A 21,226-nucleotide genomic window follows, 5' to 3' on the forward strand; every position below is an offset into this window, starting at 1 on the left:
GTCATTTGACCCAGGGAGCCTTAGAACAAGAAAATTATTAATAGATTACTTTGTTTCAACTAAAATGACACTAAGCCTGATCATTTTCTGTACTGCAGATTAAAACAGTTTCATAAAAATACAAATGGATTCTTCCTCTTTCATGGAATTATGTAATATTATTTTTTTAAAAAAAACAAAGGATAAGAGATTCAAACTATTCAAACTATAGAAGAAAGGACTCTGGTATCATGTGATTGTAAAACCTCATGTGGGCACTGTTTTGACTTTGTTTTTCATCACATTGTATGTTGCACATGGGTATTTACAGATATAAATTTTCATCTCCAAAAATATTCTAAGTTACCTTTTCTACCTATAGGATTTATTTGTAGGCTCATATAACTGCCTAAAGATATCCAACCAAGAAAATAAGGTCATATCATTAATTTTAAAATTCATATGAAGCAGTTCACACTCTGATGAGTGAAAATCCACAAAGAGAATTGAGAGCCAAACATGACAGTGGGAAAGACATGCTTAGCTCTTGCTTTTAAAGTTCTGAAACATATGAATTGGCTGTTTATCTTCCAAAACTCTTCATGGAACACCAGAAGACTCTTAAATTACTTGAAGCACTACTTCCATGTTTTCCATTTGGGCTCTCTACAGAGTATAATACCAAACATGCAAAGTTTCATATATGCAAGCAAGGAACAATAAAGTCATCCCAAAACTGTCTACACTCATGTTTGAAAGTCCTAAAGTAGGCAGCTACAGTAAGAAAGAACAAAATAAAAGAGGCAACAAGTTGTTCTTTTTAATGAACTCAAGATCCTTCCCACTGAGTATTCAGGCTCTTTTTTCCGCTACAGCTTCAGTTCCAGCAGAGAGGAGAGAATCAGAAGTAGGAGAAAGGACCACCATCCTGAAAGCTGGAATGAGACGAAAGATGAAAGGCATGTGAAATTGGAAAAGGGCAGAGGAGCAGAGCAGCTCCTGAGTCAATGGCTATAGTGGCAGAAGTTTAGACTATTGATTTTCATTTCACGGGCATAAAATCTTTACTTTCTTCCTTAAGTCCGTGTTTTAGACATTGTATTCAAAGGGTAAAAACTAACACTGCTATATTTTATGTAAGAGGAAACAGTGCCTAGAAGAGAATCTGAGAAGCAGAAAAGGTCTCCTCCTGGCTCTGAAGCTGAATAGCCCTTGTACCACTGTGCTATAATACAATCCTTTGACTTTCCCTCTCTTTGAAGCCTTAATGTGCCTCTGTGGCAGCCTATGAATGCTGCAGGTATTAATTTGGAATTTGGCATTTAAAAATTATTGTGCATAACTTGCATATTGCCTCCTGCATTATTATCAGAGCTACCATAGACTATTACAGGAGCCAAGCTACACAGTGAGAGAGCTTCTGGAAATAACCTCCCTAAGGGACCACATGTAACACTGTCATCAGTTCACAGGGCTAGACCATCCTAGAAGAAGCAGACCCATTATTCCACACATCGTGGGTTCATTTTTCAAGTCGGTTTAGTTATGGATCACACAAATCTGCAGCTTTACCAAGTCCCCACGACATCTATCTATGCTGTTGCTTTCTCCTACAGGGAGAAAAAAGAAGACAGCCAAGGAGTGAAATGGATATGGCTCTGAGCTACCACCCTTAGAACTGCTTTGGTCCCATTCCCTGCTCTCCTAGTCTCTCATGACCTCTCTGCACCTCTTCACCTTCTTCATGAGATTAAGTATCAAAAATAACACCTCATTATCTCTAGGCATGCTTGGGAGGACAAACATACTAAAGGCTGCATGGTAATTAATAAAGCATTGGGAACCAAAAGGTATTTCATAACAGTGGGCTAAACTCTGTATGGATTTCATCTTACCCTAAGTAGGTTGTTTCAAATACCTACACCCTACAACAGGCAGCAGAGAGGATGTCTCTGGGTTTGCTCCTAATTACACCTGTGTGTTCTGGAGAACAATGGTTGTGAAATGTTTTCTTAGTAATACTTTCCATTTGATCTGCCACTGTTACTAGAGGGACCCACTATTTCATTACGATTCCCTCCCTGGCAGCCTGCTCAGTAATGGCACACAGTAGCTAGAGACAAGTGGACTAGCGGTTCTGGAACTGTGAACAGGAAAGATGAACGATTTGTAAATTAATCTCTTCTTCTTGTGGTAACAAACAACTGAACTATTTATAAAAAAGCAGTTCTACACCAGTTCCATTTTGATGCACACTGAATAATGTCAACCTATTATGAAAGGTTTTGTACTATTCAAATAGTAAATGAGCTCCAGCTCCTTCCTGGAGTTCATTAGTCCATAAACTTGACTTTCATGGAGGTCCAAAGGAAAATAAAAAGATTTTTGAGGAAGCAATGCCAATTTCAGCTGGAGATTAATGTGCTTTATTCCTATTGTAAATGACACTGGAGAAGGAACTCCTAGATTAATTCCAAAATGTGGTTTGTTAGTGAGGTTGCACTGCTTACAGTATGTAGCATGAAAGTCATGCCTGTGAGAGGAAAAAAAAATATAACCCACAAAATGTGGACATAGAAACTGTTTTTCCTTACTGTAAACATCAATCCTATTATTTCCATGACAGCTACTTATTTTTCTTTTTTTTTCCTGAAACAAATCTTCAGAAGGAGAATACTACTGATGTTTATGTGCAGGTGTCCTTTTTTTGTTTGTTTTCCTAATGGAATAAAGCTCTCATGTTAAAATGCAGAAACTAGTTCTCACTTCAGCATCCAGATCAGTAGATGGGTTAATACATGTGAGGTGCCAAGCTCTGCAGAAAAGCCAAGTCAGATGGGCAGCACAAAAGTCCTTTGCAGAGGAAGAAGAGAAGGTATCTTAAGGAAAAGACTGATGGTATCTTAAAAAACAAAACAAACAGTAAAATAAACCTGCTTCTTACTGTTTTAAGCATCCTACTTGAGCACAAAATAATACGCATTTTTATCAGTGTTTAAACCTTGACAGAATAAAGGACCAGCAATACAAAAGAAAGTACTCCAAACATGAGCCGTAAGGCATAGAGTGTTCTGGATAAAGGCAATCAGCTCTTCCTCTCTCCAAGACTCCATAATTGGACCCCTGTTACAGCTTTCTGAAAGGCAGAAATTTAATCCTTAATAGCATTTTTTTTTCTTCAGCATTTTGCTGAAAGTTCTATCTATAGGCATATGAAACTATACCTTCAGTTACTTAAAAGAAAACCAGTGCATGGTGTAAAGAATTAGGATGCCATTTGTGCTTGAGTGTTACACAGGTTTGATGCAACCTGGAACCCCTAAACATCTACAAAGTGATAAATCACAACAACAACATTTAATTTTTGATCTTGTAAATATGCTAAGAACAGGTTGGAACTCAGGTCAATGTATCCCCAATTGTGCAAGATTTCCTCCATACACATTCTATTTTTTACAACTATTATTAAAAAAAAAAAAAAAAAAATGGAAACCTCAGATGACGGGGTTTAATCAGGAGAAACTATTCCACAGTATAATATATCTCATCATCAGGAAGTTTTTCTCCACCCAGATATTTTGGCTTGAATTTTTCAATTCCACTATTCCCAGTTATGGTTCTCTTTTTTTCCAACACTGAGTTCCTTGCCCTCTCTGGAATTTCCATGTAATAAATACAAAGCCATCATGATCTGTCTTGGAAATTGTTTGGCCAAACTCCCATGTTTCATTGCTTTTATCTTAGTATGTTCTTCCACCCCCTTGAACACGTTTAATTCTTGATGGGTTGAGATAAAAAAACGCAAGGAAGAAAGATGGTCTAAGATAACATCAAATTTTTTCCAGCTAAGTCCATAATTAGAACTTGTTCAAAACTGTCCTAGAATAAAGTTTTCTTAGATAGGAAACCATTGGTTATAAAGAACAACCACCAATATAAAACAAAGCAATTTATCCCTTTTGTTTGAAGCACTTCATCCTAACTACTTCAGGTGATTTCTACATAGGAAACCTATGACATACGTGCTGGCTCTAAAGGACTGTGTGATGGAGAGAGCCAAAGGAAAGGGTCAGCACCACAGCAGTGAGAACTGGTATCTTAAAGATGGAACGCATAGTAATAGTTATTCATGAGACAGAGGAAGAGCAAATATCTTGAAGGCAGATCAAATTATTTGTAGGGGGGGAACATTAAAAGCACTAAACCTCAAGGATAAGTCCAGTCTTCAGTGTTGTAAGGATTAATACAATAATCTGAGTTTAATTCTGAGTTTATAACACAGAAACTTCAAAACTACATGTCAATGCTGTGTTGTGACAGATGTATTTTAGATGTCCCTGAAGCAGCCAGCTTTATCCTAGCCAGGGTAGCAAAGCATAACGATACAGGAGACCGATAAAACCCCAGCATATATTCAGCATGGTTCAAATATGTAACTCTGAGCCATGGAGTTTCAGATCCAAATCTGGATCCAGATACTTCATTTGGGGAAGTGGGTGCCATGAACAAGAGGATTCAGAGCTCTAACGTGCAGCAATATGGGTAGTATTTGTGAAACTAACATGAATTTCATGCAAACAAAGAAAGAAAACAGGTATATTTACATTAAAACTAAGGAATAATAATTTTGATCACTTTAACAAAGGAGAAAAACTTCAGAGCAATGCTGTACAGGTGCCAGGTGTGTTCTTAGAAGAGCCACCTGTTTAGACTCAGAGCTGGATCACCTGTGAAAACTGCTCTTTCAATCAACTCCCAGTAAAATCACAACATAACCTTTGTGTACTCGTGGGCACAAGCAGCATTCCCATACTGTGGTTCATTGCCTTGAATACAGGGATTTCTGCTTCCTACACCTGAACTGGGCATCTCTTAGAAATGCTTAGACTACCAGGAAGAAACCTGCACATTATGCATTTCTTACACAGTGATACATTAGGCAAACATGATGTAGGACTGTTTTACAAGAGGGCAGAATTTCTCTTCAGTGTAACGGGCCACATTACACTGTTAACCTAAGGCAGAGCCAACGTCTGCAAAACATGAAGTCTCAGCATGATCATTCTTATTCCTTTTCCCAACCTGTTATCTACATTAAAAGAAGTAACAAGAGATAAGAGGACTGTAGCTAGGAATATACAATATAGTATGTTTTAAAAAGCAAGTTCTTTTGAATACTATTAATCTTAAGTTTCCCTCTCTCTGGGCACCAGCCTCAGAGGTTCAGCACTGTGACAAGGATTACTTATGCTGAAGCAGCAGTCCATAAAGATAAGTGAACTTGAAGTCTTCATAAATGATTTTTAATGGTGAGTTCCTGATTTTGATATACTCATATACTGATACATTACAGACACAGTCTCAAATACACTAACTGAAGTTTCTTTCTCACCTGGAATATATGTTAAGAATTGGCAGAGTGTATCACTTCAGTATTTTAGCCAGTTTATTAATTGGCTAAAGCAGGAACCAGTGTTACAAAGTAAGGCAGGGGAATAATTTCAATATAGTATATGATCTGCAGTCCCATGAAGCAGTAAAAATGTCTCTAAATTTCTGCAGTGCCAAAATTAGGACCATCAGCAGGAGAAACACATGGGATCTGAGTTAGGAATACAGTCTTACACAGGAACTAATCAAATACATAAATAAAACAGGTGAGATTTGTGAAAATCAGAACATAGACAATATGCTTATTTACCAAGAACTAATATAGAAAAACACTTTATAAGGAAATATGCTACTAAATACATGGCCATGGGGATGCTCTGACTTATCACATCAGGCTGTTGTTTTTAAGAGCCAAGACACAGCCCTGTAAAACCATCACAATACTTGAATGCAATTACTGGCAGGAGCAAAGAGATTCAGGATATAACCTGGAGTTGAAAAATATCCCTATAAATTTACAGAATGCTTTTAGCACCTTTTTACATATTGGGGCGGTATGCAGGACTGTAGTGTTACGGGTACATTTGAAAAACCTTTTTAGTGCCACTCAAAGGTCCTTATCACTGGACATAATATCTTCTACCAGTTCTTTATTGAAGAGCTGTACATGAAACGGCCTTGAATTCAACTTGCACCTCCCTTTCTATTATTGGAGTCATTTGCTAAAAAAATATCAGTGTCAAAAAACCTAAAGACCACTCTATTATACAACCTGTGCAACTTTCCCCCTCCTCCGTAACACCTCCCCAGTGTTTGGTGGCATCTTACAAGATCAGACAAGCCCAGTGAAGGATTGATAAAACAAACATAACATGTCTTGTGCAGCAGTATGAAGCCATTCAGTAAAAGCAGACACATCAATAACATAAATGTGGCTGTTTGACAAAATAAGACAGATTTTTCTCCTTTCTGACCTGTTAGTTTTACCCGCCAAAAGATAAAGCATTGTAAAACACCCAAAGAACTAATGGACACAGCTAATCAAGAGAATGATAAAAGGACAGAGCAGGTGCACTTGCATACACAGAACTGCAAGTAGAACACTAGAGAATCAAGAGCCTTTTCTCAAAACTGAGCTGAAGCTGTGACTAGCATAAAGACTCCTTAATGTAAGTTTTTCTGTATTAATGAGATCCAGCCTAATTTCAGCAAAACTTGGTTCGTTGTGTTTCTTTTTTCTTAGTGTAACTTTGATTCAAAGAAATTGGAAAAAACACTGTGGTTTCTAGAGCTATTTAGTCTAACCAAATGTGGGCAGATCCTGCTGATAAAGGAATGATTTAACTGGAGTGAATTTCTATAATCAAAAATAAACTAGGCTAGAGAGCTCCAGAGCGGTCTGAATTAAAGAAAAGCTCAAAAACATCAATTATTTGTTGCCGCACAGTTAAATATTAATGCATCCTCTTTAAACTCTGTCCAGTCAATCATTTAAAAAATGACAAAACATGTGGTTAGAAGGGAAATACAATGTAATGTCTGGCTAACTTCCCCTCTGTGTTCTGTCTAAACATTGAAAAGGCCCAAATAATTCACACAGATGTAAGAAGACAGAACCCAAACACAGAGAAGCCCAAGTTTAGTCCCTTTTGTGCTACCCTGCTGCAGCAAGTCTTAAAGACAACTTTTTAATTTGGTTCCATGGTACAAAATAAACACAGCCACCTTTCTGTCACCCCCCAAGAATCACAGGACAAGTAAACCAAAGCAAAAATAAACCTCAACAAACCTCTCTCAGCATGCTCATGAAGCCTCTCCTCACAACTCAGCTTCCACACCACACTGCTGGCTGCAGCTGCTCACAGCTGAAAGCTGTGAAATGAGATGGGGAACACCTGGTCCTCTCCTCCCCAGCTGAAACCTATCCAGCCTTACCCAAAAGGTGCCCTGCAGGGCATTGGTTGCTGTCCTGTAAACATTTTAGATGCTCTTTGCATGTTCAGACTAAGGTATTTTCCCCCTTTCCTAACCAAATCTCCAAGTTCTGGGAGTTAGTCATTCCCAACAGTGGAGAGATTGAGTAGAAGGGTGAAAAAGGTCACTGTGAGAAGGTAGTCTTCCAGTATTACCTGATGGGAGGTATCACATCACTCTTATGGTCCAGAAACCTCAAGAGTTTCTTAGAGCTGTTTGTTTGTAATTTGGTCAGCCTACTTCAGCTTCCTGGTTACATCACGTTTGCAGGAGAAAATATCTTCAAAGCATTCCTTACCCTGTGAGCTATTTGGCAACAGGAGAATGATGACAACTCTTCTTTCTCTGGCTCATCTGAGAAAGCCTCCGTTTCCTTTGCTCTTTAGATGTTCTGGCAGAAAAAAAAAAAAAAAAAAGAAAAATGAATTGTTCCAAACTTCTCTTCTTTCACCTGCAAAATTAGGGTAAAATCTAAAGTCTATGAAGACATTAACAAGACATTTTCAAATACATGTTTTCACATATGTAAGAAAACATCTTCTAAATACATGTATTGCACAGATTACCCTATACTTTCCCAGTTTTCATATGCAGGATCATGTGTCTCAGCAATGTTCCCAGTAACTGCCACTACCCTAGAAATCCTCCCACAAATGCAGCAGCCAGCTTGTCCTTCCACAGGCAAGTCAGAGGAAAGGCAGCAGCTGTGCCATGAGCTTTTTACTATCCCATCCATCTCTCGCTTTCAGCAAATTCCTGTTGTCTCTGTATGTACTTCTGAGAGGCACATGTAGGCAGCAGGTACCTCAAGCCATCCTTATTCCTTAACCAAGAAAAACACTTCAATTCTTGTCTTCCGTCTGTCTTTGGCCACTGGGACAAGCCTCAATTTTCTTCTACAAAGCATACAGCAGTGTGCCTGCACCAAATAGCCATGGGTGCATCCGGGCTGGCAACTACAGTAACAACATAACAGGATTTTTACCTCCATCCGCTACCTTGAGGAGTATTGTCCTTACAGAGACCACTGCCTGCATCGTCATTCGCTGCCTCACAAAATGGAAAGGGAACACTTTTCCCTGATGTATGTCTCTGACTACCATTATACTAGCATCTCCAGGACTCAAACAGATGCTCTAGAATAAAGGAAAATATTATTTAAAAGTGTGCAGAAATACAAAGCAATGCAAGAAGAAAGGAATAAATTAAAAGTAAAGATGCCTGAAAGAGGTCAAGTGTTCCTCCATGTGCAGTAAGAATCCTTGGACTAGACCATTGAAACATGACCTGCAGTGCAGTGGAAATATCTGTTCTATTTTTTCACAGACTAAAGTTTCCTGAGTCAGCATATATATTCAGTTTTCCATGGCCATTTGCAAGCAATAAACATCCCCTTATTCTGAAGACTCTTCTGACATAAGAATTTCATTTCTTGAATCTCAGTTAACACCTAGGATGGATTTGCCTTCCAGATCACATTGAAATTGTGATTTCCTTCATTTGAAACAATGTAAAACATTCTTCCCTAAATACCATTTCTAGAAAATTACATTTTTTTTTCCCAAAACAAACAAACACTTGAGCAATATTCTCACATTAAGCAGTGAGGACTAGTTAGGTCCTTATAGATACACAGGTGCTCACTAAGAAAGGAGTAATTATCTTCTATGTTTCTAATGTCATCTATCATCCTTAATGATTTTTCCCAAAACCATTTTTGTGCAGATGTTACCATTAATTATAAGTGTCCTCCTAGTGCAGTTTCCCAGAATGCAAAGCCATTTATCTACATGTCATTAACATAGGAGACTACATTGGTGTATAAAATTGGAGCTGATCTGAGCTGACTTTGGGCTTATCATTTGAGTGACATTTTCCTGAACCAGACTAAAGGGGTGTTTTACATTAGCAGTAGGAGCTCCTGCTCTATTTTGAGTAAAAAAAAACAAGTAGCCTTCTCATAATGTTGTGCTGTCTCAGCACAGACTCTTAACAGTGCGTTTTGTGGAATGATCTATTCATTTATAATTGGATGTTGCAGCCAGTTGTAAATTTTTGACTGAAATCTTTATTGTGTTGATTATTATGAAAAAAATTCCTTTGGGGATTTTAACTATTTTTTTTTATTAACTCGGAATTGTTTAAGCTATTTATTTCACACTCTTTTCAAATATCACAGCAAACATAAAACATCCTCAGATACAAATGTCTACACTTTTCCAATATGTAAAATCAGTCTTACAGTACAGTCCATGCAACACATAGACAATTTAATCATTTTTGCCTCATTTCTTCAATGTCCACAACTTACATCTTATAGTAAGGCAGTTCTGTTGTTATTTCTTTCCATAATATGCATACACCTCCACAAATAAAAACATTCATTCCTATCAGATGCAACAAAACAAATAAACATACTTCCATTTATGTCCAGTTTACCATATTTATTAGTCACAACTGACATAGTCACCATAATGCTAACATCTATTAAGTGCTTAGACCAGGAACGAGGTTTATCTTGTTCAACCTGCCCCAAGTCTTCAGATGCGCTTTCCTTTCTTGTAGTTAATTGTCATTTCGACATCAATTTTCTTAGTGTAAAACAGAAGCAAAGCTGATTCTCCCTGGCTTCTCAAAAGAACAACCTGCTAGCAACGAATATGAAGTACGTCAGGCAACAGTGCATTGAATGTAACAGATACACAGAAATCCCACCTTGCTTCAATCGGGGGGTTGGTCTCAGGACTCTCTCTGGAGCCTGAGACTGTGCCTTATTCCTTGGACTATAGTGCTGCTCAGCAGGAGCTTCTACTGTCAATGACAAAGCCAGAGGACAACCAAAGTTGAAGAACAGTTTCCAACATGACATATGAGTCTTCATTTCCCTATGTTATACATTCTTCCACGTATATTTTAATAATGCAACAAGAGCAGGACTGTCACTCACTTTTGATCACAAGAAAGGATTGGTTTGGGGTCAACTCAGCTAAAGATTCAGTATTAGTCCCAGCAAAGCCAGAATCTTTCAAGGTCATAAAGTTCAAAAGAAAATTAGCAGGAAGATAAGACTTCAAAGTTTCTTACTGATGAGATTACTGATGATTTTACTCATCTTCATTGAAAGTTCTATTAAAAGATAAAAAGTGCTGTCTCATAGAAGAATCATAGAAGAGTTTGGGTTGGATGGGACCTTCAAATGTCATCTAGTCCAACATGCCTGTCTTTAATGGGAGGAATTTCAAAGCTTAGAGACAATGACCTTGCTGAGAGAGAATAGTGGGGAGACTGAAAGTACATGATGTGTTCAAATAACTTTGAGAAAAAAGAGCTGCTATGAAACCTCAATGTTTCACCAGGAAGGGCTGCTTTCTGAGAAGCTCAGCCTGACACAAAATCAAGGGAAAGAGAATTGTTGACTACTTACATCAATCCGTTCAAATTAAAAAGACAATTCATAGGTTTTATTGTGGTGCAAAATACTTGAGATTTTCTTATATTCCTTAGCCTAAATTTTTTATAAAAATCTTTACTTGTGTTGTCTCTTTCAAATATTCTGCTTGCATATTACTATATCATAGTTTGAGTTAAAACTAATGGGATAATAACCATTTGTTCTTCAACCTATGGTATGGCAGATGTCAAAACAGGTGAAGCAGGACCTATTAACAAGCGTTCAGCTCCCCTCCACACCATCCTAGCCTGTCCAAAACCTGTAGTAGCCTGTAATAGAGTAGTATCTGTACAGACTGATTGCAGAGCTGGTATCCCAAGAGTCATATGCAGAAAAATAATTTTCTAGTGACCAGCAATAGTCAAGAAAGCCAATGAGCACATGGCAGAGATGTGAAGCAAACCTGATCCTATGGACTCAAAAGGAAATTTGTAACATTTGAATTCTCGGGACCAAGGAGACCTCCAGGTCAGATGTCATACAACCATTTTTTTCCACAACTTGGACTGTGAAAGACTCTGTGGGAAAAATTCTACTGCCTCACAAATCACTGAGGAATACAGGACCTACTTGGGTTCCTGTTACTACAAGAGCCTCAAATATTGCTCTTTTCTGCCTTGAGTTAATCTCCTGCTCAGTTTGAAATGCGTTATATGAAGTATTTGGTCTTGAAAAGGGATATTTGGGCGAGTACACCTCCTGCGATACACCAGATTTATGTCAAAATATTCTAAAATTTCCTTCTGAGGTGAGACCTTCTGAAATCCAAGCTACCCAATATGAATCCATGAGGCTATATAGAGCACTAAGTCTCCTCATCTTCCTCTTTCCAGGTTGCTGCTAAATGGTGATTCTACCTTTCTCCAGCCATAGCATGTGCCCAGAATTGTTGTTGTTCTGAGATGGCAGAGATCCATATAAACAGCTTGAAGTACTATTGTAGCAGGTAGTCATAAGAAAGGATCATGATCACCAGTTCTAAATGAAGAATGGACTAATCTAGGAATGCAGCCTATGTGCCAGCACTTACCCTGAATATATCCTACCTGAATGTTCTAGGTTAACTTATGTTGAAATCATGTAGATAATATTACAGAGTTAAAAAGGAAGCTGTCTTGATAAAACCCTGCTAGCTTAAAATAAAAACAAATAAACTAATGGACTTGCTTAACACTATTTAAGAGCGGAACAATTTCTGTGCAATTGTTTTCTTAGATAGGATGGATGCTTTACACTTCCTCAAAAACCCTGATAGCTTAATGGTTTAAGCATTATTCATTCCTTTCTGGATTGGGCTGGTAACAGGCTTGGAATGTGAGATCTATTAAGATTCTCAAAAAAATCCTGGATTTTGCTTTGTTCAAACTCTTCATTATGTATTCATTTGGGCTGAATAATATCCATGATATGCTTGGAGATTTTGCTATGGAAAATCCTTTTAATAAAAATCAACATCTGAGATCTTAAAATATGCAGAAATATTTTTGCAGTCCCCAGAGTACAGAAAGCCTTGAATGCTTACCAAAGAGGGTGATGCATGTCTATTCCATCTCCTAAAAACAATTCTTCTTTCAGATTTACAGTCACTAAGAACACAGAGCAGTTTTGATCAAAGCAGCAGCAGCTGTAAGGGAAAAGTGTTCATTTCTGATTGCCTCATCTGGACTAGAAGTGGGTAATATTGTAATTTTATTACACCAGATGCAGTGAAAGGCTTTATTTCCTTTAGTCTGGAGAACAGAGGAATTTGTCACATAGAGAAAATGAAAATAATCTTGTTCTTGTAGCCACCATCCAGGCATGACGGTTATTGACTGAGTCCACAGAAGAAGCTGGAGTATATGATGACTATTTACTAACTTTCTTCTTCATCACTGTCCTAAGAGAGCTGGTATTCTTTTATGTTCCAGAGACGTCTTCTGTTGAAAAGTTATTCTTGTTTGGTATTTGGTGAAAAGCATTTGTTCTGCGAATGTCTGCTTCTGAGATTTTGTGGCAGGCTTGAAGTTTCAATGCCACAGCATAGCATACTATTTGTTCCTTGGTACAGGCTTTATATTTAAGTTGGAATTTATTAACAGTTATTCTTAGAACCTTCTGTATGCTGAAGCCATTCTCGACTGGTGATGTACACTAAGAAACAATGGCCACAGATGTTTGGGTTTGCGGTATTTTTACTCTGCATCCTTTCAGAGATAGTACATATATCATGTCATTTATTTGTTTGAACTTAGTTTTGAGGGTTGTATATTCTGTAATTATATTTAGAACATTAATTCAATATTATAGTTCTGGGTGAAGTCCTTTTTGAGCAGGAGATTTGAGCATAGTTAAAAGATATGATCCATCCATTACCCATTTTTTTAGCAAATATATTTTAAATGCCACTGTTTCTGACATGTTAACATATGACTTCCTAGGACAAGAGACAATATCTATAAAGAGTGGAAAGCAGGGGATAATTAAGCCCAGTATTTATCAATAAAGGAAGTCTGGGCAAAAGTATTAAGTGTGTTTTTTAGAATACAGAAAAAGAAAAGCAAAAGTCATTAATTCTTTTTTCCCCTAAAAGTAGAATGATAAGTAATAACTTGTTTTCAATGGACTGGCAGGTCCATTAACATATATTTGGTGCACAATGCACCCAGGAAATTAAGATCCAGATCATGTCCCTTCAAGTAGACTGTTCATGATACCAGGTTGCTCCCATTCCAAGTCACAAGAGAGAACATGGTGGGCAAGTACTTCAAAGTTAGACATAAAAATACAGTTGTGTGTCTCCGGTCTAAAAGTACACAGACATGAAGTGACAGACAATAGACAACTTTCTGGAAGAAAAACAGACTTTATGAAGATGAGTGTGTAATGGCCATAAATGGTTCTCACGCAGAATTAATGACACAATGCTAGGAGAAAAGAAGAAGGATTTTGCCAGACAGGCAATCTAGCAGTTAGACACTTGCCTCAGTTCAGCTCTGTCACCCATCAGCAGAAATTCTCTCAGTACTCAGTATGTTTCTAGGACATGTTCCTCCTGTTTTCTGGTCTCTTGACTATGGGACTAGAAACAAGCACTAGTGATAGAAATCACACGTAAACCACCCTCATACAGACACTCACAAAACATGGTGAGGAATAATTCTTTCCAACACCCTCTTTATATCTCAACTTGCAAGAACAATCCTGCCTCAATGCACTACTTATGGTATAGCTGGAATCCCACTTGTTATTATGGCTAATGACATAAGAGCCACTTCACCTTTAGTATCTTCATAGCACTTACATTCTTCCCAATCTATTTAGTTTCCAAGGCCACAGAGGTGAACTTTGATTACAGGGGCTTCATAAGTATTTGGACAGGAGGGACATTTGATGGCCCCATAATGATCTAATATCACTTGAAATCCCATCCTGTCAGTGTTTTTGTCATTGACTCTGCTTGCAAGTTTCATTTTTAGACCCAGAAAGATTACATCCTCTTCACCCTTTTTCACTGAAATTTCTAATTTCATTCTCTTAGGATGTCTCTATTATTATAGAATTAACTCTTTATCACTAGTTACTATTTGAAAGAAACAGAACATCTATATAGAAAGATGAGAGGAGTTAACAAAAGCACTGGGAGGCACTGGCTGCTAGTTCAGATAACAGAAAAATACAAAACAAACAGCTTCTGAAATATCCATCCATGGTGCAGTGTCTTGTGCCTGAGGAACCACATCTACTTTCTCCATTAACTGCACAGACAGTGAAGGTCTATCAGATATGCATTATTAATGCTTCAAATCATACATTAGGCTCTAAACATCAGAGTTGCCTGACTGTTTTAGTTACTAGAGTATGTAGAATAAAATCACTGCCAAAATCCCAGTGTTCTGTTAAATAGTGTAAAATGAAGTCATGCTCTTGCTAGATTAAACTGAAAAGTTAGCAGCATGTTCTTACCTGAAATTATTTTGTACTTGGCACAGGAGAACTGAAAACCTTTCTTAAAAAAAAAAAAAAAAAAGATAAAAAGCATTTAAAAAATCAGTCTGTAATTCAGTAACACTTTTGTATAAAAAGCACTGGCTGTTTCTGCTTGTCCATAAGCTAGTTATTTCCTTGTGCTGATTTCATTCACATTGGTATAAAATTTTGTTATATTTGAATGCATTTGTTAGGTATGCACTTCCCAACTCTGGAAGGTGCTTCCTACTGAGAATAGGATGTTAAGAGCAGTAATCACATCCTTTCCTGGACCATAGCCATTCCAAGGAAACTAATAATCGTCCTTATACCCAACCTAGCTTCACAGATCCCAAATTTTCTTTTCTTATTATTATTATTTATTCTCCATCTCCCTGGTTTCATGGGCTATTACTCTGCTTTTAATCCCTGTGCATTAGAAGACGCTGATGCCACCAGGGCATCTTCCCCAGCTTACACAGAACCTGTGGTGCAAAACCGCATCAGTGGTGACTAAACAGTGTATTTCGGGGATTTACATAACACCTGCTGTGGAGGGCAATAGGCACTGTGGGAGCGTCGAGCGGGCATTTGTCAAAGCTGAAGTGCCACTTTCCTTTCTGAATGTAAGAATATCCATACAAGCATGGAACTGGAAAAGATGACCTCCTGCCGGCCTGTCCAACTGAAATTATTTTATCATTCTAGGAACAAACTGTCAAAGCAAAAGTATTCAAAGAATGACGATGTTCCACTCCCTAACTGTCAGTGCTATAAAGCCTCAAAGCCTGCTCTATATGTGAACCTCTAGTTCTTTGTTTCTTTCCCTATACTATTGTGGCTAACAAAGATTTTGAAACCAGAATTTAGTAAACAATTGATGATACATGAGCCAAGAAAAGATCAAATTAAGTATGTTCCACGGATTGCAGTTCTTGGAGACAAACTTCTGCTGAATACCACTTATCCAAAACTGTGTGTCTGGAAAGAAAAGGTTTAATATTAATCTCTAACTATGAAGCCTCAGGCTGGGTTACCAGTTTCACGAGTGAAAAGAGCACCTTCAAGAACACGAAATTTCTTGTCTTTCCAGCTGAGACAACTGGAATTACTCCATGCTGAGGATATATTTGTTTTCTGCTTTTATTTCTGCTGAGAAACTGAATTAATCTGATGAAGAAGATACATTAAAGAGTCAGAAAAATTGGTGAATGTCCACGTGCCTCCAAGAAAAAGAGAAGTTACACTGAGCCTGTTGAAGCAGAGGAGCATCAGGTAGAAGGTAAGTCCAAACTAGTGATGAGAAGAGCGTAGTCCTTGCCTAGAAAGGACTCTGCTTGGAAGAGGCTCTCCCAGGGCTGTGATGTGCAAGTTCCCATGTCTCTAATTAGCCATATTACCCAGTGAAAGTAAAGAAGTGAAAATTATTGACATTCGAGAGAATAAGCAGTAGATTGAGACAGGATTTTCCAGTGGTTCTACAAGCAGCAGAAAGCAGCTGATGATAAATTGTTTTAAGCACTGGAAAAAATTTGGAATAATTTTGAATTTGCCAATTGACATGCTCATAATTCTTTAATCTATGATCAGCAGGCCAGTGTCTGAGCACAAACACTAACTCACTGTCATTTTCCTGTAGGCACAGGTAATACAGTAAGACATGGCCACAATGTAAAAACAATTACCAATCAGAGAAGCAGAATTCTAGCCCCTCACTTTGTGTTTTCACCTCAGATCCTCTTCTGAGAATGGAAGAACCATGTACACCTTGTTTCAGTCTCCTACCCATGGATAAACTTCATTCTATGAAAACATAAAAATGAAAATGAGTAACACAAACCTGCCCAGCAAATTTGCCTTCTATACTATGCACGTAGAAGCTACTTCCATGGTTGCCTTGGAAAGAGTTGTTTGTCCTTCCTTTTAGGCTCTGAAGAAAATACCTATTTGGCTAATTTTTCTCCAGACCAAAAAGATATATCGTCAATCCCCAGGGAGTGAGCAGCGGTGGCTCTGACTAATGACAGCAGACCTGAGGAACTAGAGGTTCTACCTGCTGGAGAGCTCTTCCAGAAAACCACTTACAGCTACAGCAGATGCTAAAGCTTGACAGCCACATTAGTTCTCTGTCCAGCAGCAAACTCACACAGTGTGTAGGTCTGGAGAACAACGGGGCACTGATAAACGAAGAGCACACAGGATACCATAAAGGATGTCCAAAGTCCTGCTGATGTGCTATTCAGCGCCACGCTCAGCCCAGCCTTCTGCACACTCAGCAGTTTCATGGCCGCACACCGAGAGAAATACACTAAAGAAATGCAATTGTTGCGTATTTTTCATTAATTTAACCAAGAAACTAATTACCATTCACTGTTTTCAGCACTGATGGTGTTTTATGTTTCTGAAAATGTCTTAAACACTTGCAAAGTAAGCTTTTGGTAGATGAGCTGGGTTTATGTTACCTTATACAACTTCACAGCTAGAACATTTAAAAGCTAAAAACACAGACCCTGCATCACAGTCACTGGAAAACAAAGTGCACAATTTCTTAATGATATTTGAGTTCTATTAGTTTTAGGTGCATTTGTGTCGTCTTCTTCACAACTCACTTTCCATTGATACTCCAGCAAAACGTTTAATGGCAGACACAGCCACCAAAACAAGGATTTCCAAAAAAGAAGTACAGAAAGTACACCTACCATATTTTAAAGTGGCAGTTCCAAACATCAGTGCTGAAAAATTTATTCTAGAGTTTGTTCTGAATACCACTAAAGTCTGTGGAGATCATGATGGAGGGTTTGAAGTCAAGCTATAGAAATATCATGATTCGTGCTATTAATTTGCATCACACTAACACTTAGAGGCCTTGTTTGTGATCCACGGACTTTTTGGAGTAAGGTATCATACACAAAGAGCAAAATTTGATCCCCATATTAACATCAAATAATCTTCATTTGAAGTACATTTTGAATACTGACTACAAATTGCTTCCGAATAAACTACAAGCCAAACTACTCTGCAGACACTGTTTGGTGAATAATGCTGAATAATGAATAAATTCTAGAAAATTGCTAGCAGAAAGGCACAGCACAGACCAGATAATTTTTTCCTCATGCTTTGTTCATCCATCTCTCCTCAGCAGGTACTTCTGGGGCAAGTTGCCATGTGTGGTGTTGATTTATTTGATTAATAAATGTCTGTTCACTTCCTAAGCAACCAACGAAATAAATTCTCCCTGCAATAAAAGTATTTTATGTATTATAGTGAATTAAATGGGGTCTTTCAATGCCTCAAACAGTAATATATTTTTAGTAATCATGTTCCCATCACATAATTTTAGTGTAACTAGTTCCATCTTCAAATAATTTCTAAAATAAAATGAGATAGAAGTATAATGTGCTACAGCTGGTGAAAGAAAAGTTATTCTATTCCTCCCATACTAGGTCAGTCCTTTCAGGGCTTGAAGCATGATATAGGGCAATACTCCATATCAGCTAAGCATGATACAGAAGTCAAGCCATAAATCCAGTGCAATAGTTTGTTTTAGCATCAAAAGCACTTCCAGGTTTATTGTGAACCACACTAAACTTTAGCAAAGTCACCCCAAAATCTTCCACTTTTAAGTGTTCTTTTAATAAAAATACAGTGGGATATTGCAGATCGGAGATTAAATACACATCAACATTTTAAAACCAAAACATTTTAAAGAAGGAAAGTTATATAGAAAATAATTTGTTACACATGTTTTACACATACAACACAAAAAGGGGTTTCTACAACAACATATGGAAAGTATCTGAATCATAAGACAATGACCTTCATAAATCACTCCAGGTTTCAACTTTAAATTATGTCTTGTTCACTCTCTCATGGGACATTCATTGCATCTCATACAAACTCATAGTTATGTGTACACAGTATTCCTAGATTGATAGGGAATGATGTCATATCAACACATACAGGGTATGTAAAATGAAGAGTAAACACATTTTTACATGACCCTGACCAGATGAACCCACATACTCCACTCTACCACTTCCCTTTGCCTTAAGGGATTTTTTTTTCTTTGTACATGATTTATTAAATGGACTCACCAAAACTTTTGGGGTTTCCTCTTTAGATTTTATTTATGTAGCAGCACACTGTGGGTGGCAATGGCCAAGTATAATGTGGGACACAAACCCCATTTCCCTAACCCCAGGTATGCGAAGGCTTCAGGCTCATGCAAGCCAAAATACAATTGCCCATGAATAAAATGAGGATTTATGGGATTTTGATCAAAAGCATGTTACAATTCCCTTAAGACAGTTGCTTGTGGCTAGTCTTACCTTTCCCTTCTGGTCACAGATACTTTTACTGCACAAATGTAGTCTATAGTATTAGACTTTTGTCTTGTCTTCAAAAGCTACAACCGGCCATGTTCCTCTCCTAAAAATAATGTAAAAAGACAGTATATAACTATGTTTTCAGTAAATGTCTACCTGTTCATCTTGTTTGCATAGTGTCAAATGACCACCTCACACTAGCACAACTTTGCCCAGTGATTTTAGATAATGACAATGTAGGTTTAATTGCCTGTTCAGAATGTTCTATTTCTTCCCTAGAGTTTTCTTGTCCATGAAGATCTCCATAGAAAAGTTGTAGTAATTTTAGTCAGTGATAAAGCAGTCAAGTTGTTGGAACTCAGAGAAATGAGGTGCCAGTCTGCAGTACACAGATTATTCTGGTGTCTAACCTGAGACCAGAGATTCTCATAAAATAGCATTTGTCCTCCCTTTCAAACCATATTCCCAGAAAAAGTTAAGAATATCAAATACCAAACAAAAAGAAAGCATGATATTCAGAATCAAATCAAGATATATTCTGGATGCACAGTATATAGGCAAAGCACAGCCACACTGCAATAAAGACTAATAAACCACAAGTATACAGTGCAGGTAGCTGTGAAGAGAAAGAAAATACTATCAGTGCTATTTCTTAAGATAGAGTATTTTTTACTTTACTGGTGGTAGACAATTTTCCTCCAAGGGTGGCAGGATGCATCTCATATTTTCAGAAACACAGATCAACTTTCTGGAAGTAACCAACAGAGCTTCGGTGGAAATGTTGTGCCCTCTCCCAACAGGTGAGCAACTGGTGGATGCAAAACCAGCCACTTGGAAACAAAAATTCTTGTTCATGCAGGTGGGTGTTAATGATGTTCTGAAGCATAGCTTTGAAATTCACATTGCAGGTCTGCCTCTCTGCTTTTCTCTATGCAGAGCCAAGTTTAATCCCTTGGAAAACTCCCTTGGCCTCATTAAACCATAGAGAACGAAGTAAGGAACAATTTTCCTCTTTTTAACCTAACACAGATGAATTTTTCTATATATATCACTCAGTTAAATATATACACTGATTAAATAGCCAAAATGTAGAAGCTGGATTTACACTGTTAAAGGGTGTGTGTGTATATATATATATATATATATATATTTATATATTTATATATGATATCATATTTTTTTTAAATGCATCTAAGTTAATGGATCTAGAAGATTCTTCGAGATTCCTCATGACAAAATAAGGCAGTTCTGCCTTTCTGATGTCTGTTTCTCTTCAATGAGACAAGTCACATGAACACCACCAAATTTATCCCTTCTTCTTGGAATGTCTCATTTGTATCCTCTACTGCTGATGCATGTGCCAGAACAATGGGATCAGGACTTTCCCCACCAGCTTCTGCACTGACCTCCTCCCCTAATGTGAAGGGACCAGAAAAATTCCTGAATGTAACTACTAGTAAAAACCCTTTCCAATACACTATAGTGAGCCCATGCCAAGAATGGGGAAAGAAAAGGAAAGGGGAAAGGGGAAAGGGGAAAGGGGAAAGGGGAAAGGGGAAAGGGGAAAGGGGAAAGGGGAAAGGGGAAAGGGGAAAGGAGAAAGGGGAAAGGGGAAAGGGGAAAGGAAAGGGAAATGGAAAGGGAAATGGAAAGGGTGCATTTTGCCTTAAAACATCTCCTGTCTAGATAATATTCAGAGGATATTTATTGCACAGTAATCAGACAAACCATTTTTAATTACAAAACAATGAGAAATCTGGAAGCTTGGAGATGGGGGGGTAGGGGGGTGATGTTTGAAAATTATAGTCTTTCTCTTTTCTCCCCACTACCACCCTCTATTTAAAGGCTAAAGAACTTCAGAGATTAAAAACTTTCTATGTAAACCAGTCCTCAATGAGCACAAAGGACTATTTCCAACAGAACGAATGATTTGGATATATGTGAAACAATCAGCACAGGGAATAAGAGCTTCCCTGACATAGCTGACAAAAGTTACAGTCTTTATCATGCTTTATATCGATTTCTCATATTTGTGTCTTACCCATCTACACTTTATCTTCAAGGACATATTTGCTTACAAAAACAGTAGCGTGTTTGGTCTGTACAGCAGCAGGTCAACATCTGCATCACTTAAATGGCAACGATTTGGATATGCACC

This window comes from Nesoenas mayeri, assembly GCF_963082525.1.
Source record: "Nesoenas mayeri genome assembly, chromosome: 4".
Lineage (NCBI taxonomy): Eukaryota > Metazoa > Chordata > Aves > Columbiformes > Columbidae > Nesoenas > Nesoenas mayeri.